Here is a 16,739-nt window from a genome sequence, read left to right on the forward strand (position 1 = left end):
TACTTCAATGTATTAAACATATAAAAGAGAACAGTTTTAATTTATTTCTGAATAAAAATATAGTATAAATTCTAATTTCAAGTCATTTTGACAGTTTTGCACTTATAGACCTTTATTTTTACGCGTTTCTTGAAATATTTTCTCTGCAGTTTTCGGATTTCCATCTTATCGGAAAGTTAATTCCTTAGCTAGATAGGCGATTTCGTAAACGAAGTCAGAGAACTGTGAATTTAGAAAATGCAAACACATCTTCATATTCGTTATTTCACTTATTCTAAATAAAGGACCAGAATGCCAACACGTGAAACAATCCCAAATCATCAAACTGACGCCGCCGTATTTGGTAGTTTGCTTTACCTGCCCACATTGAAGCTTTTCTTGCGGACTATGTCAAAAATATTCTTTACCATCTGATAGGTATCTATTATTTTTGTTTCATCTGACCATATAACCTTTTTCCAGTCCTCAATTGTCTAATGAAGGCCGTTCATATTTCGCGCAGATAAAGCTGGTTTCTTGTGTTTAACCGCAGCAGCCATATCAATTTTCTTTAAAAAGCGTCGGACTGTCCATGTATTTGCTTGAAGTTTTTAGTTGCTTCAAAATAAAACAATTGAAAAATGTTCCGTCATCGCGAAGACTGCCAAAATGTTAATTGTTAATCAAAACTAAATACGCCAGAGAGACTAAATTTTACTCCCTATGAGGTAAGAGTACACAATCCAAGATTAAAACAATATAATGGTATAAAACTTTGCGCGAACAATGCCATTAAATTTTGCCAGTTTATAACTAAAACATGTCCAAATCCAACCAAAACTGTTTAAGTCCCTAGGTACCAAATATGTGAACCCCAGTATCTATAGTTGACTTTTGATCGAAAATATCGGTCAACATATGACATATGCAAATGGAATTCAGAAAGAATCCTTTCCTGACTATAGTAACTTTGTGCATCACAACAAGAAAAACCGTTAACTTGGGCTGCACTGAAGCTAATATACCCTACACAGGTGCATTTCTCTTACTAACTATGTGTCCAGTTTGTATGGAACCTATGTGCTATAGTAAACCGATCTGAACAATTTCTTCGGAGATTACCTTGTTGCCTTAGAAAATAATCTATATCAAATTTCGTGAATATATCTTGTCAAATGTGAAAGTTTTCCATACAAAAACTTGATTTCGATCGTTCAGTTTGTATGGCAGCTACATTTTATAGTGGTTTTATATCGGCAGTTCCGACAAATGAGCAGCTTCTTGAAGAGAAAATAACGTTTACAAAATTTCAAAACGATATCTTAAAAACTGAGGGACTGGTTCGTATATCTACAGACAGACGGATGACAGACAGACAGACGAACATGGCTAAATCGACTAAGCTCAACATACTGATCATACATGCATACTTTATAGGGTCTCTGACGCTTCTTTCTGGGTGTTACAAACTTCGTGACTAACTTAATATACCCTGTTCAGGGTATAAATAAAAAGATCCGCATATATAATCCAAAATGTGAGTTATCGTAATCAAATAAAATGCCTAAAATAGATAAATTTGGGCGAAAAGTGGATCTAGCCCCCATATAACTAATATCAGGATGTTTGATCATCTGGCTGAATTTATTCCACATAGTTGGTGATCGTATATGAAGTATCTTAATGAAACCCAGTGAATAATTTTTGTACAGAGTATGAGTTATATTTCTCAGGCTTTAATTCCTGAAAGTTGCAAGAGTATAAAATGTTTGGTTGCACTCGAACTTAGCCTTCCCTTACTTGCTTTCACATGGTTTTATAACCTGACTTGATAATCTTATTTGGAGGTGCTGCCTCAAGTAAAGTAACTTGACGTGATTGGTTTCATCGCTTCATATACGGCGATATCGATATTATTGACCGTCCGCCTGAAGAGAGGTGAGAACGTTTTGCAGACAATGAATTGGGACAATGTTAGATGAGGATCCGTGTCAAACACAAGAAAAGGTTCCTGATAACTGTTAATTGTGAGGTTCTACCTCATCCGCTATATTCCCCAGATATTTTACCGTACGATTATTATTTGTCCCGTTCGATCGCAAATAGTTTGCCTCAAAAGCAGTTCCAGTCACAAGACAATATCAATAAATACCTTGTTTATTGGATTGCATCACAAGATGTACAGTTTTACCGCAATGGTAATCGAGCTTTACCAGAAAGATGAGTAAAAGTTGTGACTAGTTACAGGCAGTAATGCGAATAATTCATTTGTAACCATTTCCTTCCAATAAAATTGTAAATTGCTCGAGCTGCCAAACACAGAGGCTTTCCTGAGGCTCCAAATATATGGACCGAACTACTCCAATCTCCACACTTCCGCTTATGTCGACTAGAGAGGCTTTTATGTCCGAAATGTAACTGCGCCAAAAAGTAATTTCCAGACAGTCAAGCTCCTCCTGTCGTTGTATTACTCCATTCCACCTTAGGGATATTCTCTCTAACTGCATTCATAAAAGCAAGCATCTGCGTCCTTACCGGAACCCATTCTGCCTATCCGACCACATACTCCTCGTTGGCTCCTGAAGCCTTTCCACCATAAGTCTTGGTGGAGACTTTTTCAAGTGCTAGCAGGAGACTGTGCTAAAATACAGTAACAAAATCACTTACGGAATCACATTAAAGTGGTTTTGACTAAGCTCTGATTTCCATTTAAATTTGTAGAACTAAGGAGATACGTTGGTGTCAGAGGCAAGCAAGAGAGTAAGAAAGGTTAAAGGAGATAATTAATTCATTGGAAGAAGATTACCAAAATAAATATATAAACAGAATAAATAAAGAATGTCATGTTTACATTTTCCAAATTCCTTCGTGATTTCCTAATTTTTCATGGAAGGTTCGCCCACAAACGCAGGAAATATATGAATATCAATACACTCGCATTGAACACACCTAAATTCTCAGGAAGTAAATAAAAATTCCATTAGTAGAATAACAAGTCGGAGCTCATGTATAATAAATAAACAGTCGAGAATTCGAACGGAAGCCAAGCAGCAAAGTGAAACGGCATTAAAATGCATAAATTCATAAATTACAAAAGTATATCGCATTACTTTCACAGTTATTCTAGCGGTTTGTTTGCGTTCGCTCATTTTTATGAATTTCGCATCGAAGACGCTCTCCTTCCGCGCTTCCCCTTCTTGACTGGTTTTTTGCGGTACTTTTTGCGCTTTTGATAATCAGTTAAGTGTGGGCAACATCTCCAATGCAGTCAGTGTGCGGACAAAAGACACAAGGGTATTGCTAAAAGAGAAAAAATGACGGTAGAGAAAAATTGATAGCGGTATTTTGGCCATCAAATCAATGGCGATGACTGAGCGCACACGGGAATGCTACACGGGTCACGGGCCAAGCTAACAAGCCAGTGAATTGCTGAAGCTGAGCGCATCAATTCCCCACACGAACTCCCGAACACAAGCTTGCAAAGCATACTGGCACGGAATTTATTTTAAACGCAAAGCAGCGCATGAATTTAGTGAACAGCTTTACCATGCACGAGAGAGAGAGGGAGAGAGCCAGAGAGAAGAAGGGCGCGATGGAACTACCGACAACTGGCAATTGAATGCATATTAATGGTCAACGATGACTGCAAAGCAATTGCCAACTAACGGTAACTAACAACTCACTAAATACACACACACACACACGAACATAAATGAAACGAACACACGCGCCGATATGCTAGCTGCAGATATTTGGCGGCAAGGCCGGCAGTTCACCACTGCGCCACATAAAGTAGTTGTAGTTGTTGGTGAACGGCGCAAAAATACAAAAATCTGCTCAATTTCCAATAGTTGAGGGCATTCAAAGCGAAAACTTATGGCCATGCACACATTAATACATTTACGGTGTACGAGTATTTGGCTGTGGGTCCAGGGAAAGCTAACTTCTTAGAAAATGGGGTGGGAGACTGCCGCATGGGGCGCAGGGTCTCAAAGCACAAAGCAATCGCATATATTGTCACCGAAAAGCTCAAGTTAACTTTCCGCTAGCCAAGGCAGCACACAGTGGGGCCGAGGTCGGCAGGAAACCGATATTATGTAAAATATGCCAAAATATGCGCGCACACACACGCCAATATGAAGTCTCTGCATGCCCACCCGTTGGCATTTGCACGTAGGTAATGCTATTGGGTCACTATCAATTTCGAAGATTCTTCTTTTTCTCTGTCGCCCCAACTCTCTGAGTGCCGATGATGTATGATCATGATAATGTGCATTTTCTACGAATTCCCACTTGAATTCGGTCAATTCAGCCGAATGCCAAAGCAGCATAAAATCCGTTCGGTGTGCGACGCGTTAAGAGACGTGCATTGCTGCCACTGCCACAACCAAAATCGCACATATTTCCACAATCTCCTGCTGGCCGTTGTAACCGCAAAAACCCAAATTAAATTGTTCACTGATTTGGAATAATTCGCATGTGTGCGTGAAGCGTTCAATATGGATTTTGGCGAACTCAAAGCCGCACTGCAAGCGTCTGTGTATATGATATATTTCTCGGTAGCTCATTTATGGTTGCTACAGCGTGCACTTTTATGCATGTGTGATCAGATAGCTCCTTAAGGAGTACAATTATGTCATTAATGTTCTTGATGGCTTGCGTTTCGAGCTTTAATGTTTAGTTAAAGTTTTTAATGGGATTTGTTTTGAAGTTGTAAATGTACCTCAGAAGCTCAATTATCACACGTGAATTGGTATACAATATTTCTGGCATGGAATCTGAAATAGTTATACTATATACATATAGACTTAAAAAAAAAGAATAAATAAAACAAAAACAAAAGTTGACGTCGGTTGCATCCAAGCGATAACACCCTTCACAAATACAAAAAAATATCTTACAAGAACTTGGATTTCTGAATTGTTACCTTTGGCAATAACCATTGCCAAATTTCGCCAAGATATCTCTTGATTCCGATCGTTCTGTTTATTACATTGTTATACACAATATAAGCCTATTATAGTGGTTCTATTTGAACAATTCCTTTGATGATTACATCATAACCCGCGCCGAATTTCATGAACATATCTCGTCAAATGAAAAAGCTCTTCATACAAGCACTTGATTTCGATCGTTCAGTTCGTATGGCAGCTATTTGCTATAAAGGTCGGATATCTTCGATTTCGACCAAACCGCAGCTTGTTGGGGAGAGAAAGACGTACATATGTAAAACTTCAGATCGATATCTGAAAAAACTGAGGGACTAGTTCGTTTATAACAGGACGAACGGACATGGTTAAATATGTTCAGGATATAATAAATACTCTGCCAATAATTAAACGAGCACGTGAAAAAAACAAAAGAACAGATTAAGAACCTTCGCAGAAATACTTGAAGTAAAAATAATGGGAAATTTTATAGAGATATTCCTCTTAAAAGAGGCTTCAGCGTAGGTCTCTGGTCTCTTTCTGGCTAAACCACTCTCTACCACCGAAAATTGTTTATAAAGGTTCCTTTACTCAATAATTTTTTAAAGAAAACAACACTTATCGAGGAATGTTTATTATAATTCGAAAGAACTTTCTTTGTCATTTATTTTTTTAGGTTTATCTCTTTCAAATGTTAGCCGCGACTACGTCTCAGTTGGTCTATCCGTTGAGTCCAATATTCGTCGACTCGTTCTGGCATTTCAACTGATAACTGGCGTATCGTTTTGCTCCAAATCCTGAATCGAAGCGGGATTGTCAGCGTAGACTTTAGAGTTTATTTATCCTCATAGGAAAAATTCTAACGGTGTGATATCACACGATCTTGGTGGCCAATCGACGGGCCCAAAACGTGAAATTATCAGTTTACCGAAATGTTCTTTCCATAAGTCTATTGACTGATGCCACGTGTGGGAAGTGGCTCCGTCTTGTTGAAATCAAATGTCGCCAAGATCACAAGTTTTTATTTCAGGCATCTTATAGGCGGTTATCTTGGCGCGATAACGATCACCATTGACGATTACGATATTATATGGACCGATGTTTCCACCGGTCTATAAGACACACCAAACCGTTATTTTTTCGGATGAAATCGCAGCTCTTGAATCTCTCTTCTTCCCAAAAGCAGCAATTTACATACTTCTTGGAACATTTCAAAAACTCATACAGCGAAACGATGTCGCTTGGGCGGCTTGGGCGGCTTTAGTTCTTGCACAAACTGTATTTTGTACGCTTTCAATTTAAGATCTCGACGTAATGCGCCAAGTCGTTCCATGCGTTAGTCCGGGATTGACTTTCCACGGTCTTCGTGTACACTCTAAGCTCCGTCTGCTATATTTTCTTCACAGCGTGTTGGGCGTGGTCTATTTGGTCGAACATTATACAATAATGAATGCTGGGTATCAAGATGGCTAATGGTGTCTGGAATAGTACGCTCAGTAGGCCGGTTATGTTGGCCATAAGTTGAGCAAAGCGCGCGAAACACGGTCGTTACAGAAAAAATTAGAAAATTTATTTTAATTCTTCTTTTATTTCTGATAAATACCCTATGGTTAGTTTTTTAAATAAAGTATAGGGTGGTCCGAACAAGAATTATAAACGTCAAATTTTCATGATTTTTCGATATTTATTGAAAAACTCCGAAATTTTATATAAAACTAAAATCTATTTCATTTCTTATTTGAAAGGAAAGTTTTTGATACCGGTTTGAAGTCAATAGCTACAGTTTTAAGAGAGCCATGCCCATTTTTGCGGAGCGCTAGAATAGATGTAGAATAAAAAAAAAAAATTGGAGATAATTTTTTATAACACAGGCATATTTTATTGCATTCTACAGAAAAATTACAAATTATCAGTCATATACCAATAAGTTCATTGCTTCCACTGATAATTTCAGGTGTTTCTTCTCCTTCAGTATTCTCCTACTTGTGATTGCGGGATCAGAATTGGCAAGCAGATAACGTAATATGTCTTCACAATTGTCTTTTCTTGATGTTTTCCTCGCATGGTAAAGCCTTGTGTTTCTGAAGTCCTTGTTTCCTGCTTCCAATGCTTCTTCTGATAGTTGCCCAATGGGGACCAAAAATGAACGAATTATTTCGAAAACCAATATGATTAAATTATTCAATAAGTGATTCCGAGAATTTCCGTTCTATTTCTATGGAATAAATACTGAGAGTGATATACTAAAATCGCTATAACTCCCAGGAGGGCAGGTATGGGCAGCTGTTTTTTTGCACAGTTCGTTGAAAACAAATTATGTAACATTTCTGTAGTGATTTGGAACTGGGACTCTCTGGGACTTTTTAGATATTGCTTACTTAACCCAAATTTAAAGGAAAAATGGACCTTTAGTCGGGTTTTCGCTCTAAAAAAGGTGCATATGAAAATGTCTCAAACAACATTCCTTTGTTTTACAGAAGATACTTGCCCGAAGGCAGATTTTTTTCCGAATCAAAATATCTGTCACCAAAATCAAATGAGATCATTTTGAATACAGCCCTGAAATCCCCTCTTTTCGTGAAAATTTTGTATATTTGACTTCTAAAATCAATTAAAAATCAACGGGCCAACATAAAAATAAGCTTTATGTGTTTTTTGTTTACTTGAAATGTCTGTGACAAAATTGCATCATTAAAAACACTAAAAAAAATAATCGGAGAAAAGTTACTTTTCCACTAGCCGCAACACAGTGGAGCGTGTGAAGATGTTGTTTCCATATATTAAGTATGTCGCCCGGAGGCAGGGGAAATATTGATATAATTTTACCATTTTTGGCGCTAGGTTAAGCAGAAATATTTTTTTTAAATTTGAATACTCAAGCTCACAGATTGATCGATTTGTTCGGTGAAAACTCAACCATATGCACCGGGATCGTTAAAAACTTATGATACTAATTCATTAATTTTTTTGGCGTAAGATGAAATATCATGTTACACGGTTTGTGAAAAGTTCCCTAAGGATAGTATTTCACTTAAGGATGACCGGTACTACGTTCCCTGTCCAATATTTACAAAACTTAAAAGCCCTACCCTGTCGTCTTGGTTGTGAAATTAAATTCCTTAGTTAAGGGCGGGGACATGATTAACTCGCTGAGCTCTTTAAACTGAGCGGCAACATGATGGAAGGCAAAATCTAAAAATTATTCGAAATATCCGATATTCAATGCAAAAATAAAGGCTAAGTTGATTAAATATAGTTATTATAAACCTTATTAATTCCAACTAATTAATTTTTGTCTTCTAAGTATGCTGTCATATTCGAATTCCGAATATTATTAAGAATGTATGTGGATGAATATATTACGAATTTTAAAAACATTGAGTTGTTATTTACGAGTATGCGGATAAGATATGCCTAACCACTCAAAAATACCATTAATACTTATTAGTACAAGAATTTATTAATATTAAAATTCGATTAGTTGGATTAATCTTTTTAAAAGACTTTCTTAAAGGTAACTCTGTGGTTATATTCTCTGATTTATTCACTTAAGTTGCGTTAAACGCACAAGCTTAGCATAAAAAGTTTGTGAAATTTACACTTCAACTGTTGCACCAGCTTTTCTGAAAAACTAACCTCAACAAAACACTAACCACAACGGAAACGACAACAACAAATAGCCTTCCTTTAAGTTGCATGATAGTGAAACAACGTGCAACTGGCTGCTTAGCTGAGTGAGCATTGGAAAGGTGCAGAGTGATGTGGAGCGCCTGCAAGTATGCAACAGCTTTCATATACAATTATATATGTGACTTTGTGTATGTGTGTAGCTTAACACATGTGTAAAAGAGCACAAGGAGGCTGCAGAGAAGATATCGCTTAGACTTGTAAACAAAACCACGTAGCAACTAGTTTAGAAAAGCAACAAAATGAGGTTTACGTCAACAAGAAGGATGCCAACCGAAAAACCAACATGCAAACCGGTGCAAGAGCGGCACACAACTAAATATGCACAGCATTAAGTTTAACACACATATGCACAAGCCCAAAAAGCGAAAAAAGGAAGTGGTTAGTCGAGTAAGGTCACCTGTTTGGCTGGTTGCATGTCTCATATCCGGCGCTGGAGAAGGCTCGCCTCACTGCCGGCACGCTTGACTGGCTTGTCTGTCAGAAATTATGTTAGTTAGTGTTAGTTAGTTTATTAGCCTCCGGGTGACATTCCGTTTTTGTTTTTGGATTTTTTGTTTATTTTTGGCGTTTGCAGGCAAACTATTTTATGGGAGCATATTGCGGGAGCATACGCTCCATAAGGCTGGGTGAAGTGAAAAAAGAGGTGAGTGGAGGCAAATAGCATTCCACTACGCTGACTATTACGTCACGCCAAAAGGTGCTCATGTACATATGAACGAACGGAAGGACATGAGTTGATTTTTTATACTTTTAGGCGGAAATTTAGCGTGAACCTTATGAAAATTAAATGTTTACAATGACGAGCGCGAAATGTGAAGCTACTGAAGTGAACCTTGGTTGATGGGCAGATAATAGACCATGAACATAGTGCTTTGGTAAGCAGCGTAAGCAGTTATTACGCTGGAGATGGAGCAACCTTTATAACTTCAAAGAAGTAAAATGTGATATGGTGATCACATTGTGAAGATTATGTTCATAACCAGACACCCTTGCTGCATTTTTGTCAGTATATAATATAACTGTGTATTTGAAAGGTTCTTCAATACCAACCTACAGGTATAACAGAATAACGCAGCACTAATACATAGTACAACTAGCAGTGGCTGACTAGTTGGTCACTGATAAAGACAGCCCCAGATTGAGCGTAAAAAATCGGATTAGGCCGATATTAGGGGAAATATTTTTTTTAGAGTCAAAATACCAGACGGCCGTTATTATATATAGACGATATCGGCAAACCTGGAGGTAAATACCGTTAAAGCAGATATGGTAGGTTTCACGAAAAGGTATAAAATCCCGAAATGACAACTCGTGGGGATCAACAGCGTTGAGTTAGGAATTAAGGGCACTCCAAATAAATGGGATTAATTTTGAATCGCATACTGATGTGGAAACTTATTGTGAAAGAGCGAGTGAAAAATACCTGTGGTGCCTCATATCTAAAACCTGGTCTCTTGCTTTTGTATTGCACAACGGTAGTCAACCCAATTTCATACGCAAAACCGTTGGAGTGGATGCAGCGTCTCGCTGTTCTCTCCATTACTCCAACGGCTGCACTAGAAAAGTTAATCCACCTACCAATTGGCATTGCAGTGGAAAGCTCTGCAGGAAAATCGACTTCGAGATTGGTGGCATTAGGAGAATTCTCCGCAAGCGCCTTCACAGCTCAGTAAGCACAAGTTGGTGGATAAAATAGATCATATGTCATAATGCTTTATTTGGAAGAGAAGGTTTTAAGTTACAACGGAGAAGAGCTGTATGATGCAGCAGTAGGCGACTCGTCAGCGAAACTTTAACATTTACTAAGTGTGTACAAAAACTCACCTTATTGGTCACTTACTATTTCTTTTAAAAGGAAAAATGCACTAAATTCCAAAAATAATCGTTATAAACTTTTTATTCATGCGAAATGCGCTTAAAAATTGTTATTACAAAATTTGCTTGAAGCAGTTTTAAAACGTTAAATATATACAGGCAGGTAAATAGCGGAAAGGATCCGGGATGCTGCCAAAACGGCATGTGCGTGTGTGTTAACGTGTAGTGTTCTCTCTCGTGATGAGGTGAATGCGTGCTTTTATGTGGTGATTGGTGTGTTTCGGCGTGGTGAAGTGATGTGACGTCGCTACTCATTTAGCCATCCCGGCCACCCTAGGCGAATATTTAGCCGAGAAGCCGCTGTAGCTGCTGTAGCGTAGCTACAACGCTGCTGAGACCTGTTGACCAACGGGATTGCGGCTTGAGCTGATGGCGCAGTCTTGATGTTGCACGGTTTTGGCGCCAGTGCCGGGATTCTGCTCGAGAGGGTCCGCGCCGGCGGTATGCCGTCAGAGAAGTTCTTTGAGAACGCCGGACGTTACCACTGGTGCGAGGAGACGGTTGTCGCCCGGTATTGCGGTGCAGCAGCGTGTGATGCGCCCGCACACAGATTTGGCAACGATTATTGTATCAACACTCCTGTGTTGCGTGGGAAGTTGCCAGGCAATTCAGGCAATACGCGTGACCCTGGTCAACCTGCTGGCGTTACATTGGTGGCATGCCTTTAAAGATGCCGCAGTGCGATAGCCGATGCGGGCAGCGACATAGTGAGCAGTGATTGCGCTGCGGGCCGTTGTCGCGGTGGAGCCTGTCGTTGGTCGAAGCGCGGCCGGTGCACTGGTGGTCCGAGGTGCTGCTATTGGGACAGCTTCAGAGCGCGGAGCGAAAACTGCCGAACTTATGGTTGGCGTTGAGGATGATGCCATATCCACGTCCATATTGCTCTGTGAGAGAAATTGTGATATTAGTTATGTATTGTGGAATTTGCAAATGTCCATATTATTTGTGCCACGTTTCGATTTTGTTAGCGGTTTATCTGTTTTAGCGATTTATGAATAGACTAACATCGACAATCGTCTTGTACAAGGACGCAGTCTCCAAGCATTGGTGCCTTTTCTTGAGTTTTCCACCGGTCTCTCTTGGGGAGATCCTTCCATCGGCGGCCGAAATCTTGATGGATAGCTTTAATTCGCTCCCATCTGTTTAATATGGATAACGACTCGCCGCCTGGCTCACGTATGACAAGAATGGGTGCTCTTTTGAGAAAATGCCCAAGGGTTAAGGCTGTGAAGTCGGAGGTATCTTGCGAGAGTGGTGCGTTAGGTCTGAGTTTAGTATGGCTTTGATACAAGCCAGTAATGTAGTAAGCTCCTCTGATTACTCCTCATTGATATGGTTGCCAGCTGTTTTCTTTCAATGGGACTTAAAGCACTTTACTGCTAATTCCCAGAGTCCGCCCATGTGTGGATAACATGGGGGTATGAATTGCCATTCGATCCCTTGTGGTGCGTATTTTTTGACAATTTCGGGAAATACATACTTCTTTCATGAATTGTAAAAACTCCTTTTCCGTGGCTAGTTGAGCTCCGATAAAGTTTTTTCCATTGTCGCTCATAATTTTTAAATAATTGTCTTCCGACAAAGCGTGTAAATGCTGTGTAGTCAGATCTGAACAAAGTTCGAGGTGTACTGCCTTTGTCGTAAAACATACAGAGACTGCATCATACCCTTTTCTAAATGAGGAAGACCTTAACATTGAGGCCTTTATCTGGAAAGGTCCAGCAAAATCAACCCCAGTGATGGTAAAGGGTAGAGCATAATTGCAGCGTTCAGGTGGTAGGGCTGCCATGATCTGCGTACGCATCTTGTGTTTATACTTAGTACACTGTTTACAAATGAAAATGGTTCATTAAATTTGTGGCTTTAGTCGCGGTATATAAAACTCTTGTCGAACCATTTGTTGCCTCAAGCGATGCTCACCATGCAGTGTAAGCTGGTGGCGATATATTAGAAATAAGTAGGTAAAACGGGATTTCTCTGGAATAATTATGGGATGTCGTTCGTTGTAACTAAGGCTGGAGTTTGCCAGTCTTCCATTGCCCGTATTAATCCCTTAGCGTCCAGGAATGGGTTTAAGACGAGAAGTGAGCTTCCCTTTTCGAGAGGTCGCTTTTCAAGCAATTTTGATTTCTCTTTGCTGAAATAACGAGTTTGTATATATAAGATTTGACTGACCTTGGCATGTTACAAGTCGGAATATGTTAGTTGTACGTAAGAATCTTTTGATATTCTTTTCAACTTTTGTTTAAGTTTATGAAAGAATTTGTGCATATAAGCGACTACCCATAGTGCTCGAGGAAATGATGAAAATCTGTGGAGAATATCATCCTCTTCTGGAGTGTTAGAATTTTAGCTTGAATCATTATTGGCGAAAGCCATCTAGTGTTTTTGTTGTACTAGCCTTTTCGAATTTAAGGAAGTCTGTATCTAATAAGTCTTCCTTTTTTATATCTTTGATTATTTCGGGATGATTTGATGTTATTTTCCTTAGGGGGAAGCCTGCTGAATTTAGTGCTTTGATCACTTGAGATAATGATTCGCGTGCTAATGATACAATGTGGCTACCTGATAGAATGTCGTCCACATACTTGTATGTGTGAGTTTGCAGCACAGAAGTTGCTAAAGGTAAATTTGTTTCACAGGTTTTTGTAACTTCATGTAATGTCTTAATGGCTAAATAGGGTGCGCAGTTGATGCCAAAGATAACTGTTTTAAGTTTGTAGTCGCTAATTGGACTATTAATTGAATTGCGGAAGACTATGCGTTGGAAATCTTGGTCATCTTCATGTATCAAAATTTGCCTATACATTTTCCCAACATTCCCATTAAATACGTATTTAAACACGCGCCAATTTAGTATTATCAGCATGAGATCTGGTTGTAATGTTGGCCCTGTGTATAGTACATCATTGAGTGATTTGCCAGAGCTCGTACACTTTGAGGCATTGAACACCGCTCGTACTTTCGTTGTGATTTTATCTGGTCTTATTACCCCATGGTGTGGAAGGTAACAAGATAAATATCTACCTTTGGAAATTTTTTCATATGGTACAGTTTCCTCCATATGATTGAGGTCAAGATATTCGTCCATCACATTATCTTATGCTGATTTTAGCTCGTTTTTCTTTATCAGTCTTTTTTCCCTGCTTAGGAATTGCTGGACTGTTGAGATTCTAGAGTGGCCTAGAGCTATAATTTCTGGAAAGGTGGATGGCAGTCGCACAACATAACGACCATGTTCGTTTCTTGTTGCTGTGGACTTGTAATAGGCTTCGCATTGATCTTTTTCTGAAAGTTGGGTAATCTGCGGTACTTCTTCTACTTCACAGAATTTTTTAAGTTCATTATTTAAATATTAGTTTGTGATATCTTCCACTTGTGTTGTGAAAGAATTTATTTTTTCTGTGACTTGACCACTAATAATGCACCCAAAGATTGTATTTTGGGCTAACAATTTATTGGAGATTTTCTCTATACCTTCAAGAATTATTTGAGGTATTAAGTCATTGTCTAATAATATGTCGATTTGTGATGGGGTATGACAGTTGGGATCTGCTAATTTGAGGTGTGAGCATTTTTTCCAGTGTATTTTATTTACTTTATAGCTTGGAAGCAAATTTGTAAGTTGCGGTAGAACGATGGCTTGTGCATCTATTCTTATATCCGCATTTGGAGAAACTATGGTGATTGGGCATATTTTATTTGAATTTTGAATAAGTCTTCCGCCCATTCCCGAAATTTAAAAATTGGAATGTTTTATTGGCAACGGATTATTAACCGATTTTGAACCTTTGATGATATAAGAGATCTTTGAGAGCCTTTATCTATTAACATCCTTAGTTTGATTAAATCACCTTTATGTTCAATGGTGATGACCGCAGTGGGTAAAAGAATTTTGCTCTCATTTTCTGAATGCAGCGCTTTCATTTTTGCTGCTTTAGAGCAATATGGTTGTTCTTCCCTTTTTTCGGGATTTGAGGTTTCTGGATTGCTTGATGTAGTTGTAGCGGTTAGTCGCTAGTCGCCGTGGGTTTTTAGGAAATTGGTAATATGAAGCAATTAGTGGTTTCTTCATTGACAGTATACACAATTGAATTTGCTTTCACAGTCTTTTGTCATATGAGAATTCGACAGACAGTTTATGCAAAGTTTGTGTTGATGGACCAGATTGTTTCTATCTGAAACGGATAATTTTTTGAATCTCTCGCAAGATCTTAATTTATGACCTCCCGTGCAGAATTCACACAATGATTGCCACAGATTATTTTGATTTGACACGGATGTGTGACTTTTATTAACGTGTCTATTAAATTGTATGCTATTACTGGTTTTGGGGTTTAAACAAGTTTTTACTTGATTCATTTCCATGACCTTTTGGCTTTATAGTTTTTTTGTCTATTCGCTCAGCTATCTCGTACTGTGCAGTGAGGAATGTTTTTATTTGTTACCAGTGGGCATTATTTTTCTTTGCATCAGGGAGTGTTTCTTCACAAATGGTTACTATCATAGGGTACCACGATTCTGTGGAGATATTTTGTGTTTTTAACACTGTTAAACAATAGGTCACTGTCAAGTAAAAATTTTGAAATTCCTGGCTAGTTTCTTGTTGAATTTTTAGGAAATGCAATAAAGTTTTTATTGCAGGGAATTAAGCAAGAGAGAGACACAGGAACACCTTCTATGGTTCTGTTCAGCCTTATCTGGAACACGTCTTAAGTATATCGGAGCTTTTTAGTTCAAGAGGCAATAAAACTTGACGTCCCGTACGACGAATATTTCTGCCTAAATTCAGTTGAATCTTCATCTGGCATTACTACGACCAATAAGTCTATGTATGGCGTGATAGCCCGCCATTAACCTAACACCAGATTAGAATAAAACATATCATATAGAGAAGAGATGTAAATAAATTGTGTCAATCCCTCTAAACAGTCTCTCACCGAGCCCTGCCACTCCATTAAATTCCAGGAATACTAAGTGAGCGCTCTGCGATTATGTGCTCTGATGTTTCTGCCTCCATGTTTCCAAAGAGAGACTTCGCTGTTGAGAATATAAATATTTTGCGCAAACGATTCCCAAATGGAGGCCTGGACATACTAGATGTCTTATTTTCAGACCTATTGCTTAATTGTAAAAAGGGTTTCACACTATGTCAGCATTAATTTAGCGTCGTTCAGGGCAGTAATTGTCTATCCTCTCCGCTCATTCTTCTATTAGGGATTATTTTTGATAGTATAGCAATTCTTAGCGTTGTACGTGGAAACATGGAAAATATTGTGATCCTGGCAATAACTTCTGCTGTCAGTGTACCATTGAATTTTGCTAGCTTTACGCTTAGTTGATTTATTTTATTACTTTTCCTTAGTGTTTTAGCATCTATAGCTACATCATTAAAAATGCAATATGGCATCACCCAACAACTCTGCCTTGTTCTTTTTCTTCCCCTGCTGCAGTGCTGATTTCGAAAATCAGTTAACCCCATTATAGAGCTGAAAGAGAAAATCAATTTGTGCATAGTAAACTATTTACACGAACCATCAAAGGCGCTGTGACTGCGAGAACACGCCGTAAAGTAAATAATTTTCCTGCAACTTTCACCGTTTCCTCTATTCATAATTTGCTTTTACTTGGCTGTAAAGTGAAATTGCATTTATAAAAATGCTTTAAACTGCACTACACACGCACACACACATATACACGAAAATATGGACTCGAAGGAAGGAGAGTGGCGGATGACCGGGCAGCGCAGGCATTGAAATCAACTGCCGCGCTGCCTTGCCCAGTGCCCTCCTGGGCGCACGGTGCCTTTGTGTCGACCGAGCGTATTGCAGAGGCGCCGGTGTGTGGGCGCGGGGCACATCAGCAGCATCCGCTACGCTATACAAAATGTAATAATTTCATATGTGCTGCATTAAATTCTGTTATGTATTTTATGGTGTTGCTGATGAATGATACGATTTTTTAATAAATAAATGCCATAAGAAAAGTACGGTGTGCTAGAGACGGGCCACACCGGCAACACAAGATGTAATATGTAAACTTTTACGAGTGCTGGTCAATGTATGTGTGACGTGTTGTTAGCGGGTTGTAGGCCACATGGTCTTTGAAAGCTATAAAAACAATATGTGAGAGCAGAGATGGGATGGAGGGCGCGTGACGAAAGGAAAGCTCAGTTCACTGCAGTTATGAAAATAAGGTTTTTAACGGCCTACGTGCTTCTACACCTGACTACACACAAACACACACATAATATTATATATATCTCCT

At 38.8% G+C, this 16,739-nt stretch overlaps 1 pseudogene; it reads right to left on the reverse strand.

Annotated features, from left to right (window-relative positions):
* Positions 1-10,757: 10,757 nt before the first annotated feature.
* On the reverse strand, positions 10,758-11,350 carry LOC126753254 (uncharacterized; annotated as a pseudogene).
* Between the last annotated feature and the right edge of the window lie 5,389 nt (positions 11,351-16,739).

Source organism: Bactrocera neohumeralis, chromosome 3 (assembly GCF_024586455.1).
Source record: "Bactrocera neohumeralis isolate Rockhampton chromosome 3, APGP_CSIRO_Bneo_wtdbg2-racon-allhic-juicebox.fasta_v2, whole genome shotgun sequence".
Classification (NCBI taxonomy): Eukaryota; Metazoa; Arthropoda; class Insecta; order Diptera; family Tephritidae; genus Bactrocera; species Bactrocera neohumeralis.